Source organism: Pseudonaja textilis, chromosome 1 (genome assembly GCF_049901715.1).
Source record: "Pseudonaja textilis isolate UNSWEBS1 chromosome 1, rPseTex1.2, whole genome shotgun sequence".
NCBI lineage: Eukaryota > Metazoa > Chordata > Lepidosauria > Squamata > Elapidae > Pseudonaja > Pseudonaja textilis.
Window position 1 is genome coordinate 108,979,565 of NC_141990.1, and position 23,868 is coordinate 109,003,432.

The 23,868-nt window shown below is 36.6% G+C and overlaps 1 long non-coding RNA gene across 2 annotated transcripts; it reads right to left on the bottom strand.

Moving 5' to 3' along the window:
* Positions 1-3,223: 3,223 nt before the first annotated feature.
* LOC148127754 (uncharacterized) lies at positions 3,224-23,271 on the bottom strand. 2 transcript variants are annotated; one of them, XR_015739701.1, is made up of 4 exons: positions 22,872-23,271; positions 6,878-7,024; positions 6,124-6,176; positions 3,224-5,052 (listed from the first exon to the last, which is right to left on the bottom strand). It is a non-coding gene; the product is annotated as an uncharacterized LOC148127754 (long non-coding RNA). The 2 variants fall into 2 exon arrangements; XR_015739702.1 differs by lacking the exon at positions 22,872-23,271 and adding an exon at positions 7,825-9,456.
* Between the last annotated feature and the right edge of the window lie 597 nt (positions 23,272-23,868).

Sequence of the window (23,868 nt, forward strand, 5' to 3'; positions counted from 1 at the left end):
TATGGTTGGAGGAAGGATAGAAGGTTGGTTATGCAGATGCCAGATACATATCAGATGGATTACATTATTGTTTGTAATGTATTTGCTGAGACTTTTTGAAACTGCCTGAAACTTTTTGAAGCATTGAGTTTAACAATATCTTGCTCAATGTTGAAGTTAGTCTTAGGGTTTCCCCCTCCCCACAAAACAGTCACTTTGAAATCTGCCATAGAGTGTCCTGAGAATCTGAAACATTCTGATATTCTTTTGCCATTACCGATAGTTTGAATACAAATATCATTTTTAAAATTTATTTTGTGCAACATTAAATTGCTAGATTTAAAATTTTATTGTGTATATACTATATATACAGTGTGTGTATGTGTATGCATATATATGTACATAATGTATATACACCGTATACACATACAACGAAATTCACATAAGATCCTGAGACCAGACCCACCATACACACACACACACACACACACACACACACATGACAATCCCCAAACACACCTGCACTCTCCAAAATTCCCCACCCCCCAAAAAACACACAAGCTTCCACACAATAGACCAAGTAATACTGTCCAACAGCTCACTGATGGTGGTCCTTAAGTTCATTGTTAAGTTCAATTATAGCCAGCCCCAGGTTGGGTGGCTAGCTGTATTGAAATATTGATTTGCCACTCTGTGCAATATAATGCAGTGCAGTCTCATAGTCCACTATGGAGTGTTAATTAATAATGTGTTTCAATGGTGTGAGTCCTGGGTTATAGGTGTTCTGGTGTTTTGTTTCCATGGAATTGACTGATTCTATTGATTTGTCTTTTGATCTTATTGAGTGGGTAGTTCAGTGTCCAGAATTCTTGTTTAATTCTACCTGTTGAACATCTTTGTCAAGTGAGGAACAAATACAATTACAAGCAGATTTAAGGGCATGTTTTGGATAGAAGCTAGTGGCATGTAGTTATGCATGGCAATCTATATAATGTGATATGCATATGCTCATTAGTAGGTATGAAGGAAGTTTTGTTTTTAAATTTTTCTCATTGAAATGGTGAATTTTGTCCATTTAATGGTGAATGACACCATTTTAAAAAGTATTGTAGGAGTTTTCCACTTAATATTTACTTAACTAAAATAATTGGCACATGATAAGGTGATTTGGAGAAAACATGCTGCGTAAAATCTGTACTCAGTTTCCAGAAGCGTGAAATAAAATTTAAAATAAATCAATTTTTATGCATACCAGTGACTCGCAATATTTCCATTTTTTAAAAATTAATTGCCTAAATAATAAACCTTTTCCCCCAAAACCTCTCTCTGAAACAGTCAGCTTGATTAATTCCTTGAAATGAAATTATGTTGACAGATTCAATATTCTCAGCGAGTTTGTGGTAGTCTGAGTAGAGAACTTTATTAGAGACCAAAGTTTGTACACACACACACACACACACACACACACACACACACACACACACACACACTGCCCACCACCAAGAATTCAATCTTAACTGACCCAAGATTGACTCAGTCTTTCATCTTTCCAAGGCCAGTAAAATGAGACCCAGATTGTTAAGGGCAATATGTTGACTCTGTAAATTGCTTAGAGAGGGCTGCTGTAAAGCACTTAAAGCAGTATATACGTCTAAATGCTATTACTATTGTTGCATTGAAATCTCTCTCCCTCCCTCCCTCTCTCTCTCCTACTCAGGTCTCAAATTTGTGGGGTTGTGTCAACCCTACGTGTTGTTATATTTCAGAATAAAATACCACTACATTACAGTAGAAGTAAATTGCAACCTAAGTAAAAAAAATGAATTCCAGAGCTCTGTTGTCAAGGAAAGTTCTGTTCTCCGTCGTCCACCATCTATTCAAATACAATATTTAGCAATTCCACTCTTAAACAAAGACTTGGAACAAGTTACAGCTTTCCTATCCTGTGAAGAGTCCAATCATCCTAAGGTACATTTTAAGTTCCATAATTTTAAATATGTATTCCATTTATGCTCCAAATGGATTCCTTTCCTTGTTCTGCACCCCTGAGTTTTGGGGCCTCTGGATAAACATTGATCACATCGTATTGTCACTGTTCTATCATCATCACTGACCACCCATTTCTTCAAAGCCACCAGCCTCTCTTTAAGCAAAATACATTGTGAGGAACACTTCAACAAAGAAAGAAAGAAATCCTGTGTCTCGCCAAACAAAACCAATTCATCTCATAACACAACCAAATGTTGCCCAAGCAATGAAGGACAGGGATGAGGTAGAACTATCTGAAAGCTGGAAGCATCGTAGTATTATGAAGACTGAAGTCCTGGCTTCAGTGGAGGACACCTCCATGCATCCAGAAGCTCCCTGAAGCCTAATGTCTAACAGACAAGTTACAAGCCATTATCCTCACAGAATAGACTTTGCACTACCGCTCAGTACTCTTACAAATGGCATCTTCTTCCAAAAATGATAATGCAGTGCGCTATGTTAATTCTTTTGAAGATCAAATGGTTTAAACAGTATGTCCATATACAAATAAATCATAGGATTAGCTGTGGGGATTTGCATTTCCTTTAGGAAGCTTATTGCTTAATACATGCAAAATCCAGCTCATGCTTCACTGGTTTTAAGCAACACCTTAAACAACAAACGCTCTATTTGTGTAGAAGGGTGACTCCATATAAAATATGCATGCTTTTTTCAAAGATGGTGATGTGTATATGCCAAAATTGTTCATCTAAGAGTATTAGGTGGGTTAACTTGCATAGAGCCTTTTCAAGGTCCATGATATGTGCTTTGTTCTGCTGAAATTAATATAATTTCTCTCGGAACAAGGTTCACCTCTGAATTATGATTTGGCAGTATTGAAGCTATTTTTGCCCTGGAAAAAAAGGGACCTGTTCAAGGTGAATTCACTAAAACCTGCCCAGTCCCTGAAGACTATTGAGGGGAGAAGGGGGTCCAAACTTTATCACCTTTAAAACCTAATTCCAAGCTAATAACCAATCATATAAGGAGGTAGGGAGTACAAACAAGAAGAAAAGAAAAGAAACACAATGAAGTAGAGAGTAATGAAAAAGATAGAAATCTCAGTTACAAAGTAGGAGATATAATGAAATATACCCAAGACACATAAAGGACTCAAACACCTATACATTAATGCTCAAAGTTTAGAGAACAAATAGGGTGAACCTGAAGTATTAGTACATAAAGGCAAATATAATATAGTTGCCATGACTTTTCTTAAAAATATTTTTTTTTATTTTTCTATATAAAGAAAGAGCAACAGTTTCAAACAGTGTGTTGCCTGGTTACAATTAATTTGAGCAATGGTCATCATCATAATAGAAATAATGTTCATTAGTAGTGATCATAAAATAACAGTATTTTCTCAACATAATATTAATATTTATTGTTAATACTAAGTCATATTAATAATAAACATATCATAATAAGCCCTCATACTAAAATTAATCCTTCTCTTATAATTTTAAATGTTCTAGCTTCTGTTTCTGTTAGTTATCCATTGATAAAACAAATCTCCATGTTTCAAAATATTCCATATCTTCCTTCTCTTTAATTTGAAATGTTAATCTATCCATTTCTGCACATTCTAGTATTCTTTTTAATTATTATCTTCTCTTCTGTAGGGATCTCCACACCTTTTCAATGTTGTGCAAATACAATTCTGGCCACTGTTAACACAGTATTACCATGTTTCTCACAAAATAAGGCCAGGCCTTATTTATTTTTTTTGACCCCTGAAAAAATGGCTAGGCTGTCTTTTCCGGGGTGACTTAATTTCCTCCCCCATCTAGAGCAGCCCTTACGCACATACCTCACCACGAGGCCATTTCTATCGGCCGACAAAAGCTCCCCAAAGGCAGAGTCCCCAGCTGCTTCAGGGCGTGGCGTGGCTGCCCATGTCCCCTCGCCTTTAGGCAGTCTCTTTCGGGCGATGGAAGCTCCCCAAATGCAGTCACCAACCACTTCGATCGGCCGGTAGAAGCGGCTTCAGGGCGAGCACGTGCGCGCGCGCACACACACACACACACTCCCCACAGTAGTAATGGAAGACTTTGACTGCCCTAATATCAACTGGGAGACAAACTCTTCAGCAAGTGGGAAATCAAATTAGATTCCTAAACAATTTAGCTGAAAACTTTGTCATCTAAAAGATAGAGGAAGAAACTAAAGGAAAAACTATACTGGACCTAATTCTTATTAATAGAGAAAAAAATGAGTTTAACAAACAAACAGAACCAAAAATAATTCCATGGATAAAAATCCTAAAGAGGAAACAACTCAAGAAGTTTAGAAAACTCTGAAAAATATAATCATAGAAGCCCAATCCAATATAATACCACTGAAAAAGAAAAACAAGAAATCCAAGAAGAAACAGCATGATTGCACAAAGATCTCTTTGGTAAACTGAAAGTTAAAAACAATAAGTACAAAAAATGGAAAGAGGCACACATAAATAAGGCAGAATATCAGCAGATAGCCCAAATATGCAAAGATGAAGTCACAAAAGCAAAGGTTCAGAATGAACAAAGACTTGCAAAAAAAATAGTCAAAGATAATTTTTTAAAAAGGTTTTTTCAATATATAAATAACAAGGAAAAAAGTTAAGGAAACAGTTGGTGCACTAAAGAATGAAGATGTCAAGGAAGTAAGAGGCAGTGAGGAGAAAGACTGATTCTTTGCATCAGTCTTCACGCAAAAAGCCCAACCTACAAAATGCATAACTGTAAAAGACAGACTAGAAATAAAAATTAAAATAAGCAAGAAAATGGTAGAGAACACCTGTCTGATCTTGATGAATATAAATCACCAGGACCTGAATATAACCTCCAGCTGAATTCATTTCCAAAGTAAAGCGAAGAGTAGTTTCATTGTAATTGTGCACAGGATAATGTCTTCAAGGTACAGAAGAGTAAATGAGTGAAATTCATGGTAAAGTCAACTAAAAGAAATGAGGACATATACCAAACAGCTTCTACTGTATGATGCTGAACTTGTTGACTGTAATGAAATTGGAATGTGGAATGCATTCTTCCAAGTAATGATAACCTGTTGAAAGAGAGCAGATGGTGAAAAAGAGGTTAATACTGAACAGCAGAGAAAAAAATAGAAAATGAAGAAGGATAAATAGAGAAGCTTCAATTATTATGACTTTACTAATTTGCTAGAGAGAAAAGATTTGAACTGTTAGTGTTGATGGCAGGAGGCACAATGATCATGATGAAAAACCAATTTAGTTCAGTGTAATTACATACTGAAGACAACAGAATATAATTTTCAGTGTATGATATTTTTGTATATAATGTTTAGCCTCCAATTGTAAGATTTGCTACTCCAATAAATACATTTGAATGCTATACTACAAGAGCATAGAATTATAAACCATAATGTTGACTGCCATTTTTGTAAATATATTTTTTTATGCAAAAGATGGAAATAACACAAACAAAATATAGATTTAGGAATAGGGACAGTCTGATTTTGTGTGTATTGAAATTAGTCAGGAATTGAAAAAAATAGACTAAGTTACATATTTAATAGCTATTAAGTCAGGTGATTGTTTTCAATAAAACAGTCTCATGGTGTGATAAAAATTGCATATACACTCTCATGTTTTTGTTTTAAAATACCAATGGCATTGTTGCATTGTGAGTGGGAACATAAGAATTGTAGGCACCATCCTACAATCATTTAGTAATCTTAATTAAAATCATAACCATAATCTTTCATCCTTAATGTCATTCCAGCACCACAATTTAATGGAAATTTTTTGAAGTTTCAATTATTTAATATAAGGATGATTAATGCAGTTAGCAGTCAGAATTCTGTTCAATGACGATCTGACTGAATGCTGTTCTCATATAGTTTTAATGTGTTTATGTAATGCAGAATCAAGGCCAGTTGGGTGTGAACATTAGGCATGATCTTCAATAATTACAGGAGAAAAAACATTAAGCAGACCTTTTTGTCATGTCCATATGCATCGGGATAGCACTTAAGCTTTCTTGCTTCTGGCTTCAGCTACTGATTCACACACAGTTGCTATGCTAAATCATAGTTTACTTAAGGTCAAGGGATAATTACAATCAGAGCATGCAAACCAAAATCTCAGATACTTGCCTGAATGTTTTGCCTTTACATAGGAGTATTCAGAAGAGTAGTCCAAAATCAGTCTAGATTCCAAGAGCAGAATCAGCCAGTCAGAGGTTTCTTACACAAACAGGATTCACAAGAATGGCAGATAAATCTAGAATTTATCTTTGTTTCTATTTGCTTTAAGCTACCTTGCTTTACATTTATAGGACTACTTAATGGTTATATAAAACTGATTTTTATTGTAGACTAACAATTGGTATCTTTGTTTCAAAAGAATCAGGCATCTAATTTCAGCAGCCAGGATTAAATAGTTACTTTTAAAAGAGCAAGAAAAAAGGATAATATCATTTGGCATTAAGGAACAGCTTTTGGATATAACTCAAATGATGATTCTTTCACAAAATCTTATAAACAGATGTTGTCCCTTGCAGTTTGAAACAAAATATTTGTAGTATCTTAATTCATGGATCACTTTTAGTGACATTCATTATTAGTGTCAATCAGATTTACTTTGCTACTTTACTTATTTATTTGTTCAACATTTGTGCACCACTTTTAATTTGGGTAAATCCTAAAGCAAATTGCTATGCTGGAAAAAAAAACTGAAGAAAGTGAACAAATTGGATTGTGGACATTATCCTGAGTTCTAATAAAGTAACATGGCACTACCATAAAAAATGCATAGATCTCTCACAAGATAGTAGGAATATACATCAGGCTTTGTTAAATGAAGTTCCTATCTTCATTGGCTAAAGTGGAAAACCCAAAATGAACATACCTGATTTTCACCAGGTGAAATTTTACAGGCAAACTATGAAGTTGATGATACATTTCACTTTCATTAAAACCAATGTATTATTCAAACCATGTGCCTTTCAAAGGTGATTTTCTTGTTTTTCTTTCTGAGAACTCTGTATTTGTTGTTCTGGAAAAGAAAGTTGTGTGAATTATCCTTGTGATTATGGAATGAACATGATGATTTTTAGATAAAAGGACCTTTTACAATACAAAAGTTTAGAAGTTAAGGTTCCATGCTGGAAACCAGGAGACTGTAAGCTCCAGATATAGCTTAGGCATGAAAATCAACTGGGTGACTTTGAGCTAGTCACTCTCTCTCTCAGCCTACAATGTCACACTCAGATGAAAAGCCAGCCAATCAATTTCTGTCACAACCAATGGATCAGCATTTGGCTGATCTGAAAAAGCAAGTTCTGTACCTCTGCAAAAAATGTTAGGAAACAACAACAACAACAACAACAACAAAACTAGATTTAAAGAGAATTATAATGATCCTCCCTGTGACAGAACTGATGTGACTGAACTGATGATTAGAAGCTGAGGTGGCAATATAATGAGCTCTGTAGTCTTTTCTGTAATATAAGTTAAGTTATCTGGTTATCTGCTGCAAAATATGATAATGTGACTGCTAATCACATTGATAACAACGATGTAGAACAAACCACTAAGTATTTTTTTCTTAGTACCAAGATCTCAAGACCCCAAAGCAATGATTGTGTGATTGCACTTTTTTTCTGATAAAAGGCACTGCCAGGCAGTTATTAAAATCATCCCCTCTTCCTGCTTCTCCCCATCTTCCCCCTCCATGGTGTTTTATATGAATTACAAATAGGGGGATTGTTCAGATTGAAACTGAACAGCACTTAGCACACTGAGACCCCAAAATAAACCTGCATGAAACCCTACAGTATGACTAGATTAAAGCACCTTTTAAACATGTCCGCTCTTGATAAATGAATTTCTGTTTTCAATTTCTTCTCTTCCTTTTCAGAATCTGGACTCTGGCCAAATCTAATGTACATTCCTACTGAAAAGCAGTATTGTATAACACTAGTGACTGGAGAGAACAAGCATAAAAGTGATGTCAAAGAAGGTACTTAAAATGTGTCCATCTTAGAATCTGGCATACAAAGAGCTAATACCACAAACAGACCACCTGTACATTATTAGATGGTAATTTTATGCCATGGCATGAACAGCAGGGTTTTCTGGGAAGACTCTACATGTCTGGATGGTTCAGATATAGGCATACTTTACAATATATAACACAAAGCCACCTTTTATTCATTACTGTGAATGAAGCTAGGTGCTTGTCAATTTACAGTCATCATCTATTCTCTTGTCCTCTTTAAATCAATTCAGTATGGTTTTCAACACTAACTACCCTTAAGGTGGAAAATAAAATATGTGAAGTAAAACTGGCCTAGGCATTAGTAAAGGTTACTTATTTGCAGAAATAAAATTTCAATATAAAAAACAAGTTCTGTTATGCTGAAACATCCTTTTTTCCTTAGGCCCCTGATGAGGTTTCCAGATGGTTGCCCATTCCTAATTTAAAAACTAAGTCTGGCCTGGGTAGAGAGAGTTGGTTTTGGAGTCGTTGAGGAGTCTTTGAGGAGTTGAATGATGCCAATTTGTTTGAACTTAGAAAAGCAGTATGTCTGAAACATCATAATACTGCTAAATAGTCAAAAAGAATGACGTTTGGCAGTTGTGGGCTAGAAATTCATTCTTGAATGATTAAAAAAAATAGTTAAAGGAAGTTCAGAGAGCATGGCTTTCAGAATTCTTTCTGACTTTGGTAACGCGATAGCCATAGGAGACATCTGTATTTGTTTCTGTGAAATCTGTATTTGCTTCTGTGAAATGAAGTAATGTGTTCTGTCTCTTGGCATGTCTTTGCAGTCTCCTTTCATGTTACATCCATGTTTGGGTGTATGCCTGCAATGAGACCCACAGGGCAAGTGTTCATGAAGGTGGTATTCAGCAGGTTCTGACCAGTTCTGGAGAGTGGAAATTTTAGTAGTAGAAATTTTGAGTAGTTCGGAAAACTGGCAAATACTATCTCTGACTGGAGATTTTACAGTATCCTTCCTCTGCCATGCCCACCAAGCCACACCCACAGAATCGGTAGTAAAAAAAATTTGAATTTCACCACTGACGTTCCACTCTGACCATGTGAACAAGAGGGAGAAGGGAGGAGCTTAAGATGGAGAAATCAACAGACTTAAAACTGTTCCAAATTGTCTCCTTCTATGTGAGACATTGTTTTCTGGAATTTTTTTTCTTCCAAGCCTTCAGGCTGATCTGATCCATTTTGAGCTTAACAGTCTTATTCCAACAACTCCCACATAATTTGCATTTATTCTATTCAATTTTCAAAAAGTTGATCACATTGAAAAGTAGGCATATTCCTAAGATCGTTTGCACTGGAATGTTAGGATCAGAAAGAATAAAGCCAAATATGTCTAACTTGATGCCATTTTGTAAACTGCATGGAGTTGGCAGCTATTTCTTTCTTGGCTTCTTAGTCCTTAATAAACAAACAATTAAAGGCAAGAAAAAGCTGCTGTGTGTGATCATACATATTTTCACCTCACTCTACGGTAAAGTTCTAACTTGTTCAGATCAGCAGACTTTTTTCTACTTGATTAGATCATATGTAAACACAAACACAGTGAAAGTAATCACTGTCCCCAATAATGTATCATTGTCTTGCTGCTCCTTCCCTTATTTACTTCCCTTATTTAGTTACTTCTCATAACTAAATCCATCTTTTTTCTTCCTGAAAAAAAAAAAATCGATGAAACTGAACACAATTACCACAGTTTCAGCTAAATGATTAAATTAAAGGGAGGGGGGGTTATTGCAAAATTTCTAGATCAAGAAAAGTCAGAACATAAATATATTTATTTGAGAAGAAAATGAAATATATACAAATAGAGTATTTTCTCCTTAAGTCTTATCACCAGCACACACCATGATAAGTGTGACAATGCACAAGACAGCATTGCCAACCAGTGGAAGAATGATTTCATGGTATACCTTTTAAAACTAAAACTTTTGCAATTGTTGCAAAGGGAAAATATTATTGTAATTCGTATACAATTTGTGATGCTATAAAAACATATTTGTTTCAAGTCAGGTGAAATAAAAAAGAATACCTGAACTGAAACCAAAGCTATTCCTTGAATCATTTGCCTTTCTGACAAAGGATATTATGCATTCTGGCGAAGTAATTGAGGAATTAAGAGTCCTAAAAACAAAATGGAAAAAAAACCCAGTATCTCACTGTGAATTATTTTACTTACATATTATGAGAATCGATACTCTCTCTGGGCTGCAAATATCTGAATGGCCATTAATAGTAGCAAGGGGATGGGGTTTTCTTATCTCTATCTGCCCCTTAATATAGGGGATGAAGGGAGGCAAATGACTAGATGTATGTCATAATATGGTCATGCAAATGATGCATGTTAGAGATCATGATGTATGTGTTGTGATTTTTATGTTGGCATGTGGTGGTTGAGGATATCACTGGTGGATCCTAGTTATGAAATCACATCAAAATATGATATCTAACTGATAAAAGATTGTTCTAAAATATTATTTTTAAAGTTGTTGCACACTAATTGGAATACCTTTAGACACTCCATCCCTATCAATGCTTTTGCAATAAAAATTTGACATATTTGAGTAGTATTAAATCATAGAATTAGAATTAACCATAGGGGTCATATAGTCAAACCCACTATAGAAACATGATCCATGACAGAAGGGCTAATACTGGCCACTGTAGACCAAGCCTTAAGAACAAATGCATACAAACCCAAAATTGAGAAGTCAACAATAGACAGTAAATGCTGCCTCTACAGAGAAATTGAAGAAACAGTAGATTACCTAGTTAGGTGCTACAAGTGTGCACAGACTGATTTCATTCAATGGCATGACAAAGTAGCAACAATGATGCATTAAAATATTTCAAGAAATACCATTTGCCTGCAGGCAAGAACTGGTGGGACCAGGAAATTGACAAAAATCATAGAAAATGAAGAAACAAAAGTGTTCTGGGACCTTAGAATTAAAACAGACAAACCCCTGGTAGATAAGACTCCAGACTTAACAACTGTTGATAAGAAAGACAAAAAAATCTGGATAGTGGATGTTGCATTGCCAGGAGACAGCAGAATAAAAAAGAGCTAGAAAAATAAAATACAAAGATCTGCAAATAGAGCAATTGTGGCAGAAAAAAACAAACAAAAGCGATAGTTATAGATACCTTAAATGTAATCCCAAAACAACTGGACCATCACTTAGACACCATCAAGATTGACAAAATCACCATCAGTCAATTGGAAAAGCTGATTCCGTTGGAACAGCTTACATTCTACAATAATACCTTTAATATGATCATACAAATAATGCCATGTTCTTGGGAAGGATCTAGTAGGCGAATAAAAATGCCAAATTCAGTCTAAACATATGGCTGATCATGTGACCAATTGCAGGTAATTGTTGACGTACAACCACAATTGAACCCAGAATTACTATTGCTAAGTAGAACATTTTAAAGTGACTTTTTCCCCATTTTATAGCCTTTCTTGCCCCAGTTGTTAACTGAATCCCTGCACTTGTTAAGTTAGTAACATGGTTGTTAAGTGAATATGATTTTCCCATTGACTCTGTTAGTCAGAAGTTTGCAAAAGGTGATCACATGACCCCAGGACAATGCAATCGTCATAAATATGAGCCAGTTGCCAAGCACCTGAATTTTGATCATATGGCCATGGGGATGCTGAAATGGTCATAGGTGTGAAAAACAGTGTTGTTGTAACTTCAAATGGTCACTAAATGAACAGTTGTAAGTTGAGGACTATCTGTACAATGACAACAACAATAACAATATCATTGTCTCCAGGGGTGGGATTTGGTGAGTACATTTTGCGCTGCACGTGCATGTAAAAAACCTTAAGCTGTGCTGCCCGAACAGCTGAAAAGCGCTGAAAAGCATTTGAAAAGCCTCTTTTTTCCTGCTTTTTCAACCTCATCTGTGCTGCGCAAAGCAGCTGAGATTGAAATAACAGGAAATAGAGAACAAGTAAGAGCCCGGGTGGGTGGGTGGGCCGATCAGCAGCAAACACAGAACCGGTTCGGTGTTTACTGCTCTTCAGAGCTACTGATTCTATAGAGACAAGCAGAACCGGTAGCATCCCACCCCTGATTCTCTCTTTATATTTGAAGAGTAAGTGAAACATGTTCAGATTGCTAACTGTTTCTAGACCTCTTACTCTCTTAGTAGCCCTCTTCTGAACTTGGCCCAATTTGTCCTTGTCCTTGTGGAATTGTGGCACACAGCTGGAAATAGGAGTTGACCTGCAGGATGGAACAATTGGTGCCTGTGATGCTGACCTTATGCTTCTATTAATGTATTTCAATATAGCATTTGCCTTTTTTAATACTTGCATCACAGTGCTGGTTCATGTTCAACATGGATATCTTGATTCCTCACAGTTGTTTTTTTCTGCCGAAAGTGTTGAATCATGGAAGGCGTTTTTCTGTGAGACTAAATTCAGCAAAGGCTTTTCAGGGGAAGGAGAGAATCAACAAACATATCATTGATATGATAGAATCTTTATAAATGCAATTATAAAGGTAGAATTCTGGAAATATTTCAGTGTTCGTACTGAAGGAGTTTAAAAAGCATCAGAAAAGCAAAACACATTAAGCATGCAGTCACTCAGAGGCTTTCGAAATTAGTTGAAGTATCTTGATAAATTATAAATTACAGAGTTCAAAACATGAGAAATGGTTCACATGTTCACGTTGCTTGCTTGCCAAACTATAGCATGAAAAATACCTTTTTTAAGGTAAATGTTTCAGGTCATTAGTCAATAATGTGCACACTTGCCTTTAGGGGTTTGAAGAGAAAATTAAATCAGCTGAGTTATTTCATTTACAAAGGCACCTGCTGTGCAAAAATAATTTTCATCAAAAATTTAATATTCCAAGAGGCTTGCCTTGCAGTCGCATTGTCTTGATATATCAAGATGATTTCAAAGTTCTATTATCGGTTACCATCTACGATGTGTTCCATTACTGTGCTAATAAAGGAGATTTGAGAAGAATTCAGATGTCTATAGGACCCTACATTGTGTTCAAATGCTGAAGTTAAATGCACAAGTTACTCAACATATATTATTAGTTTGTGTATTGTATTTGCTGCATATTAGTTGATAGATTATTGCAATACCTTGAATATCTCAGTTTTGGAAAATATTCTTAGCAGTACAAGAATACAGGTCCTAGAGAGAAACATAGTTTGGTATCTTCAGATTCTGATCAAAACATCTTCCTTTCAAAACATCTTAGAAATGATGCATCATTTCATTTTCCAATTGGAAAACTATATTTTGACCATTGTAGGGTTAATTTCCTGCAGGATAGTAGGTTCATAAATACTATTTTTCTACAGTACAGAAAGTAGTGATGACTATAATGGTCAGTTCCAAAACTGGTAAAGATTCAAGGGAGCATTATGTAAACAACCAATTGCAAGCTTCTTCATTATCTCTTCACTGGGTCGTAAGAAGGTATTAGGAGGGAAAAAGACCCAAACTCTCTTCTGAAATTTACATGGGGTTAAATAGGTTGTAAATGAGAAGTAGTTCATTTTCTAGAATTCTTTCTTCACAATAAATCTTTCTAAAAAGAATTCTGAGGGTTGTTCTTAGAAAAGAATCATTTTTGGTTTTAGGCAATTGCCAAAAAAAATTGACAATTGTAGGCTCAATATATAATAATGTATAATATATAATGTAGTATATAATAATGTAATATAGAGCCATAATTTAAATCTTCATTTTAAAAAAAATGATATGATTTTAGGATATTTATTTATTATTTATTTATTTTTCACAAACAGTACAACAATTTTATAGGTCTTGCATCACTCTTTGATTCTCAGTACCTTCCAGAAGGCTGTCAAGGTGGAGGCCAGCCTGATCTTGGGAGTTAGGGGAGTTATGATATTCTAAGCAGGAGCCTCCAAACTTAGCCACTTTAAGACTTATTGTCTTCAACTCCCAGAATTCTTCAGCCAGGCTATAAGCCTTAAAGTGGCCAAGTTTGAAGACCCCTGTTCTATAGGATGGGTGCAGCAGTAGAAAATGGGTCTTTTCTTGGATCCTGTCAAATGACATCCCAATTCCATCCCACAACAAGCCTTTTCTGATGAACCTAATGGAATGGGTAGATATCACTGGGGAGAAGTGGCCCTCAAGTGACCCAAATGCCACACAAAGCTAAAAAAACTTATCACCAGCACCTTGAATTGGAGCTAGAAGCAGAACAGAGATTAAATATGCTTAGATCTAGATGTGTGCATTACTGTCCACGCTACTGCATTTTGCACTCACCTGGCCTTCCAAGTTCCCATGTACAGTATGGGATGACCAGGATATAATTGGATGAACATACAGCCTCTTGATCAAGAATGGGCACAACTGGTGCACAATTTGAAGTTGAATAAAGGTCTTCCTAGCCACGACTGCCACCTGATCTTTGAACATGAGTCTGGGAAGACTCCCAAATTGTTAACTAAGTCTGCCTAGGGAATAGCAACCTAATAGAATCAAAGATGGTAAATTCCCAGACCCAGGTGGCCCCAGAACCCAAAAGACCTCAGTCTTGCCAGGATTGAGCCGACATCTGTTATTCCCCATCCAAAACCCTACAACCTCCAGATACTAAGACAGAACATTGACAAGCACTGCTTACTTCAAAATATTGATGATACTTCACCCAATGGCTATGGATGACTCACTCAACTGCTTCATGTAGTTAATGGATTCAAAGTTAAGTATTTAACTGAAGAATCAGCATGCTAACTTCGCATTCTGATTCTTCTATTCTCTATTCTTGCTGTAAAAACTTTCCTATTGCAATTCTGCATTTTATTGCTTCAGCATAGTTTATCTAAATATTTATTACTTTCACATAACCAGAACCCAAATGAAACATTTATTCTTATCTACAATATATATCTGGTATATGTTCTACAAATGTCTCACCTGTGCATTTGCTGAACACAGACATTATATGTGTAGTGTTAAAAATGCAGTTGCAAAGGTCAGAGAAAAAGAAATCCTAGGAATTAAGCCAAAAATGTTTCAGTGTGAACTCTGTATCTTACTACAAAATCTTTGGACTTACACTTCTACTCTCTGACATGATCAAACCTTAATAGGCACACACATTGGTTTTAAAGAGACATGTTTAAGGTCACTAGAAGTGAGAGAATCCTTCTGGCATCAAATATATATACCATATGTATATACCAATATATATATTTTTTCATAGACATGATATTTTAAAGTCAGTAGGTTTTTCAACTTCATGGGGTGTGTGGTGTGCGTGTGCGTGCATGTGCACGTGTGTGTTTGTGTGTGTGTGTGTGTTTCACCTTCACTCAGATCAATTTACAAAACTATATTCCTAATCAAGATTCACATAGCATTAGAGGAATATATAACTCAATAAAGTCAGAGTCATTTAGCAAATGCCATAGAGTTATGGAAAGAAAACTGCTGTTGCAAGTGAGTGGGGGGGAGGGAGGGAGAGAAAGAGAGAGAGCAAAAGAGAGAGAACGCAACAGAGGTAGGTATTTCTCTGTGTTGAAATAATCTCCCTGTAAGATGTGAGAAAATGTTTAAGAGAGGGGACTATTTTTGCTGTTGCCCTTTTCATTTTAAATAGTTTGTGAATAGATTACATCCCAATGGCTCATTAGGCACAGGCTATAAGGCTATTTTAATGACAAACAAATCCTCTCAATTTTCTACCTAATGCATTACAAAATGTAAACAAATACTTATTAAAATATATGCAGCAGTTGGTAATATTCATACTAACTTTTATTTTTTTCATAGAAAATTACTCCTTAGAAGGCACCAAACAACTCACAGAACAATTTCAGATCAAGTCCCTTCCTCCTCCACTATCAGTGTTAAAGTTGAATGTTCCAGATCTAAAATTCTGCTCATCATAGAAGGTGATGATATTGGCTGGTCTTGAATATTGCCAAGGAGAATTTGACTTTGCAAGTATCTGAATTAGAAACCACGAGGACATTCCCAATGGTAGGTTAAATAGGAAAAAAAAAACAAGATCCTGAAAGAAGGTAATGGAAAACTATTTTTACATTACTGCCAGGAAAACTATATTGTAAGAACATGTCGATGTGGACATTGGAGTGGAGTTTAACATACCATATTACAAAAAAATAGTATTCTTATCCCTTTTTGATAGAAAAATTTCAATAACTCTGAAAAAAATAAGTCCTATGTACTCCAAAATACTTTATCCCATCATTTCCCAAAGAAAAGAAGACAGGTGTGCAATTAACTGCCAATTTCTCACATTAATAATATCTCTAAGCTTCTTAGAATCCCTCCTGATTGAGATAAATCACATAAATCATACAAACAAATAAATGTTCACCTGGGAATGCTTAAATAGTTTAGATGGGTGGTTCAATTTTTTGTAATGTTATCATATATTATTTAGGACAGATATCAACAGCATACAACTACTGTACAATTCTGCAAGCAGGTTGCTTTCATTTTTTTCCCTCTGGGTGATTTAATGCAATACTACAAGGCCCATGGTACCAGTGGTGGGATTCAAAAACTTTTACCACCAGTTCCATGGGCGTGGCTTGGTGGGTGCACTTTGCACACGTGCACACACTTTACGTGCATGCACACACCAAAAATGCACTTTGTGCATGCGCAGAGGTGCTTGTGCAGGTGCAGAGGCATTCCAACTTATCTCCTGTAAGCCTGCACTCTCCCAGTCACTTCAGCATCTGCCGCACTGCACTCTTCTATGCCGCGCAGCTGCGCTTCAAAAGCAGAAGATAAAGGTGTGTATGGGAGCCCAGGCGGACGGGTGGGCCCAACAGCAGAGCATTGGAGAGAACCGATTCAGTGTCTGCTACTCATCTCTGCTACCGGCCCACAGAAACAGGCCAAACTGGTAGCATATCACCACTGCATGGTACACTGAAGCAGACATGAGGAGGAAGGACATATTAAGAAAGTGAATAAGGAAACCAAATTAACCAAAAAAAGTTTTATGCCTACAACTGTTATTTAATAAAGATTTTTAAGTTGCAAGTTACTGTGGAATTTTCCTTAAAAGTTGTCAATTATTGGAAGGAGGCCAGGATAAGAAATAGGTATGCAGGGTTTCCAAGATATTGTTTATTGTAGTAAATAAACAGACTATCAAAATCTTGAAAGTCTGTCCAAATTTTGTTCTGCCTCATTTTATACTAAACAAAATCAAGGTAAGATTATTTTGAGCATATTCTTATGTTTCTCACTATCTCAAGACTATCATCTCCCTTAATGGCTTCCTTGTTCCTTCCCTATCTCCAAGGTCAGCTCTACATTACCGCATAAAAATGATCTATAGAAAACCCACAATACTTATTGGGAAGAGTTGGGGAGTGAATGCTGGGATGGGATGAGATGGGATGGAGTTATAAATATTGAGGCTACCCTCATGACTGTGGCCTCAAATTCCCAGCTCAGCAGCCCAAGCAACCTTCACAATTAGAGCACTGCCCAACTCACTTTTGTGGGTTTCATCTCATCAAAAATAATTGAATATTTTAAAAGTATGGTGACAATGTCAAGGAAGAGGACAATCTAAAAATATTTTGAATTGCTACAATGTTAAAGAAAAAGATGTACAGGTTTGACCAAATCTATTCTGATATTCTGATCCTTTTAAAGGATATTTTGGAATTAGATTAATATTTTCAGCTATATCAGAAACAAGAGCAAATTAGTCAACACTTCCATAGTTCATACATAGACTTATACACCCATAGAAACATAAAAACAGAAGTATTTTTAAAATTTATTTAATGCAAGCAAAAGAATAAGGAACTGAAGACAAAAATTAACTGCAATAATTAATTGTAATTAATTGATTAATTAACTGATAGAAAGCTGAAAATATTAATCTAATTTCAAAATATCCTTTAAACTGCAAACTTGATTATCTGTCTATAAATGAGATAGGGAAACAGCAAATTGGAAGAGATACAAAATTACCTCAGATTAAGACAGCATTACTAAAGAAAAACAAAGAATTTCTCACCTAAATAAAGTGTATTTTTTCTCATAATATTATTCAATTGGTTCTTGATCTCCCAGGACTGTTGGGAGCAATTGAATTCCTTGGCCCACTTGCTTGAAATCTGTTTTCTTTAGTTTGCTTCTCACAAGGTTTCTAACCAAGATTCACTGAGAACTTCTTTTCCATTCCTTAAAAATAGGACTAGGCATTATGATACTACACATAACTTTGGCTTTGGCAATATATCCTTTAGTGTCCAAAAAGGTGCTTTTTCAAGAGGCAACTGGGCTTTCTTTTTTTTCCTTTTTTTTTGAAAGTTTTATTTGGGTTTTAACAAAAACAAAATACAAATAAAACATCTTTTTTGAAAATAGCATGGTCCCAGGTTATCACTTCTTCATACAGACACCAAACTCAATTTTATGCTCATTTTTATATTCTATTCCATATCTTATTACCGTTTTATATTTTCTACATAGTTTTTCCCCTCTTTTAATTTTCTCAACTTTATTTTAATTATCTCATCTCAATCAAATCATTATATTTATACTTTTGTCTGACCTGTTTCAATTTCATATTATCTTTTCTTATTAAACAATTTTTTCCCTGTAGTTACCAATTGGAGTATGACACCTTTATATCTTTTAAGTTTATCCATTCAAACTCTTATTTAAGCTTCAATGTATACCTTTAAGATTCTAGCATTCAATATAATACATAACTTCCAATCGAATTCTGCTTGGTACATTCTTAAAATACACACTATATCCTTAAAAAGAAAAAATTATATATATATATATATATATATGTGTGTGTGTGTGTGTGTGTGTGTGTGTGTGTGTGTGTGTTTTCTGAGGTTCTCGCGGGTATTTGTATGTGGATCTTTGGTTGTTCGGGTTTTCTCCCGCGTAAGATTCGAAGTATCTAGGCAACGTTTCGATGAAGTCTCATTCATCATCTTCAGGCTTCTGTCTCCGGCTCTGTGCTTCTCAGAGTAATGTGAGATTGCAGCTGCTTCCTCCTTTTAACTGCCAGTGGGGGTGGGACTTGATTGGGTGGGGGCTTGGCTGTGTTCTGATTGGGTGGGGGTGTGTTCTCATTGGTAGGGGGTTTGGCTGTGTTCTGATTGGTTGGGGGGTTAGCCGTGTTCTGATTGGTTGGAGGCGTGTTCTGTTCAGGTGGGGGCTTGGTTGTGCTCAGGTTAGTCTTAGTTGCTGGGGGATTTGAGCTGGTGAGTTGTGATCTTGCTGTTTGGCTTCGAGTTCGTGGTCCTTCTGCATCTTCATAGTGGGTGTCGGTTTGCTTCATGTATGGCTCGGAGGGGTTTGAAGTGGGTAGTGATGCAGCTGCCATGCAGCTTCTGGTCCATGGTCGTGTCTCATCTTCTGAGTGGGTGGGAGTCTGTTTTCTACATGGAAGTGTGGTGGTGGCATCTTGTGTGGCTCTCATGGGTGTGGGTCTGGTGTCCTTCTTCATGTTAGGTACTGGTGGTGTGAGAGTGCATGTAGATAGCGGTTAGTATGTGTTTTCTTCTGGTAGATGGTGTGTCCTAGGGAGCCATTGGATCTTTTGTATACCAAGACATCTAGGAAGGGAAGTTGGTTGTTGGCTTCTGTTTCCATGGTGAATTGTATTTTGGGGTGTAGGCTGTTGAGGTGTGTGAGGAAGTTGAACAACTTACAACACATACTAACCGCTATCTACATGCACTCTCACACCACCACCCAGCACAGATCAATTCCGTAGCCAAGACACTCATCTCCAGAACAAAATGCTTAGCCGATGAACAACACCAAAAAACCGAACTACACACTCTCACCAACGTACTTGCAGCCAATGGATTCCAAAGAAAGAAGATTACCCACCTAATCCAAAAAGAAACCCCAACCAAAATCCAAGACAGAGAACAAGAAAACGGCAAAGCCCTCCTCCCATATATAAAAGGCACTACAGACAAAATTAGCAAGATCCTCCAAAAACACAACATCAAAACAGCATTCTGCACAAACAGAAAAATATCCACCATCCTAAGAAACCCCAAAGACAAAATCGAATTAGAAAACCAAGGAGTATATGAAATCCCCTGCACTGCCTGCCCTACCACATACATTGGACAAACTAACAGAAGAATAAGTGCATGCATTGAAGAACATAAGAACTCAATCAAAAAAGAAGAAACGACCTCTTCCCTGGTCCAACACCTCAAAGCCACAGGACATGAAATTGATTTTAAAAATACCAGAACTATCGCCAAAACCGAACACTTCAACAGCAGAATAATCAGAGAAGCCATAGAGATAGAAAAATGCCCACACAGCATGAACAAACGAGATGACACCTCCGCCTTCCAGCCATTTGGAAACCCGCCCTCATGAACAGACGAGTACCTAACATGAAGAAGGACACCAGACCCACACCCATGAGAGCCACACAAGATGCCACCACCACACTTCCATGTAGAAAACAGACTCCCACCCACTCAGAAGATGAGACACGACCATGGACCAGAAGCTGCACGGCAGCTGCATCACTACCCACTTCAAACCCCTCCGAGCCATACATGAAGCAAACCGACACCCACTATGAAGATGCAGAAGGACCACGAACTCGAAGCCAAACAGCAAGATCACAACTCACCAGCTCAAATCCCCAGCAACTAAGACTAACCTGAGCACAACCAAGCCCCCACCTGAACAGAACACGCCTCCAACCAATCAGAACACGGCTAACCCCCAACCAATCAGAACACAGCCAAACCCCTACCAATGAGAACACACCCCACCCAATCAGAACACAGCCAAGCCCCCACCCAATCAAGTCCCACCCCACTGGCAGTTAAAAGGAGGAAGCAGCTGCAATCTCACATTACTCTGAGAAGCACAGAGCCGGAGACAGAAGCCTGAAGATGATGAATGAGACTTCATCGAAACGTTGCCTAGATACTTCGAATCTTACGCGGGAGAAAACCCGAACAACCAAAGATCCATATATATATATATATGTGTGTGTGTGTGTGTGTGTGTGTGTGTGTATCTTTGGTTGTTCGGGTTTTCTCCGCGTAAGATTGAGTATCTAGGCAACGTTTCGATGAAGTCTCATTCATCATCTTCAGGCTTCTGTCTTCGGCTCTTGCTTCTCAGAGTGATGTGAGATTGCAGCTGCTTCTTCCTTTTAATCAAGTCCCACCCCCACTAGCAGTTAAAAGGAAGAAGCAGCTGCAATCTCACATCACTCTGAGAAGCAAGAGCCGAAGACAGAAGCCTGAAGATGATGAATGAGACTTCATTGAAATGTTGCCTAGATACTTCGAATCTTATGTGGGAGAAAACCCGAACAACCAAAGATCCACATACAAATACGCGTGAGAACCTCAGAAAACAAATATATATATATTTGTTTTCTTAAGTTTTCGCGGGTACTTACATGTATGGCATTCAGCTTTGTTCGTGTATTTTCCCACGTCATTGTAGTTGTGCTTTTAAAGTTGTAGCAACGTTTTGGCAGAATCTCATCTGCCATCATCAGGCTTCTTTTCAATCAAATATCATACTTCCTTGGGAACACTTATAAATTTTCCATAGTTAATTCTTTTTTTTACATATTTCTAACTTATATTTTTATAAATCATTACTAATAATTAAAAATGTTCCCATTTAATTTTCTCAATCATTTTAATTCATTTATTTATTACCAAACATTCAACTACATTACAGTAAATATTTTATCCATCATTTTAATTATATTTTCTAAAATTATTTCTGTTTATAATATAACAATGCTATCTTTTGTACTTTTGCAGAATCCCTTTTGCAATTAAATTTTCACCCATTATCTCTAAACAAGCTTATGGTTACAATCCTTATATCTTTTCCCTGTTTCTCCATTTCTTGTTTCTGTCTTTTACAATTTCTTTTCCTTGCCTTCTTCCCCCTCTTCTTCTCCCTCCCCTTTTTACCCCCTCGTCTCTCTACTTCTAACTCTCTTATCTGTAATCCCCTCTTCTGTTGCTTTCTAATATACTTATCTTTCAAATTCTTCTTCTTCTTTTTGGTTGTTTTTTCTAGTCTTAAACCTTTCACTCTCTTTCCCCCTTTTCTTTTTTCCCCCCACTTAAAATTATTTGATCATTAAAGATGGCTTCTTCTTTGTCCCAATCTTCTTGTTCTGCAAGCGTTTCTTGTTGTTTCTCATAGTTCCAGATCTCCATTTCTAAGAATTGAAATACGAAGCCAAAAGAACCTCTCCCTTCTTGTGCATCTTCTTTACATTTTTTAAGTTCCATTTTCAGTTCTTCCAAGAGTGATACCATTTTAAAGACTTTTAAACAACCACCTGGTTAATTTTAGTCATCCAGATGCAAAAACCAAAAATCACCAAGTAATCCAAATAATCCAAGGCTGTTTCTTTCGGCTTCTTTTTTCCACTTTCTCTTCCTGGGGTTCTATTATTTTGTTACCAAATTTCAATTAAGATGTATCTTACAATTTCACTGTAAGTTCCTTTTAGTTACAGTTCCATTCCTTAGTTCCATTCAGTCTCCTCCATTTTTCCAGATCCTGCCCTTTTATTTTATTTTTTTCTCCTTTCCTGCTTTTACAAAGTTTTAAATATCCAGAAATCTTTATTATCCCTTTGACTTTTATTTTCAGCTTAGATGCCTATTAATGTCAAAGTGGATTTTTTTTCAATTTCTTGCTTAAGTCTCTTAGCTGTCAGTGTAAGGAAGGGAAGGAAAAAAAAACCTAATTCTTTCCCTTCTCTCTCTCTCCTTCGCAGCTTCAAATCTTCTTTGGGAACAATGTTATTAAATTTAAATTCCAGGGTACCTTAGTTGTTGCTTTTGCTGTTTCACCTGGTCAACCAAAACTTTCTCTTCTTATCTTCCTCCTACACATTCTTTTCTGGTCGAGTTCTTCTTTGTGGTGGCCATTTCTGACCACCGCTACAACCGCCTTCAGGAAAGGGAGTAATGGCCATCTGGGGAGGAGATATGCAGCTCTCCTCAACCCTGCAGGCAGTCTCCCCCTTCTTTACCACCTCTACGGGGTGGCTTAGCCTGAAAACCAGCCAGCTCGGGGCGCTCCAGCTGCAAGCACGGATCGAAGCCTTGCAGAGACAAGGTTTCGGTCTGTCACCGAAGAAGCTCAAACCGGAAGTCTCTAGGCAACTGGGCTTTCTTGTTTTTCTTCTTCAGCTCTTCTTGGCTGAGAAGCAAAATATTTTCAAAAAAAAAAAAAAAAACCAAGAAAGTCCAGTTGCCTCTTGAAAAAGGCACTTTTGAGACAACAATGACAAGGGATGATTAAGAATCTCCATAGATATATCCTTTGCTGCTTACCATATGCATTGCTCAACCTAACTTTTTAATTTAATTTGATATTTTTTCATATTCCTGATGCATATATATGTATGTGTATTTTAAAGAGCTATGTAAAAATCCTTGGTTGGAAGTCTCCATAGCCTATATATCTTTTAAAGTAAAGCACTATTTTCAAATATTTTCCTAGCAAGTGTTTTATTTTTCCAAAACATTTTTAATCAATAAAAAATGATAAATAGTAAGATTCTGGGGCTTTGTTTGAAAGTGCTCAGGAAAATGAAAAGGACAAAGGCAATGGTGGGGAGGGGGGAAGAAGGGTGACAGATAGCCATGTCACACTTTCTTTTCCCTAAATGTGCATTATGTTTCTTTCATGTCTCCCATGGCAGCCATTCTTGAATAGGCAGCCCTATGGCAACCATTTTCTGGCAGTGCTTACACCATAAAATTCTAAATATGACACTGTCTCAAAAGCATGTGGGAGACAGGAGCTAATATTGTAG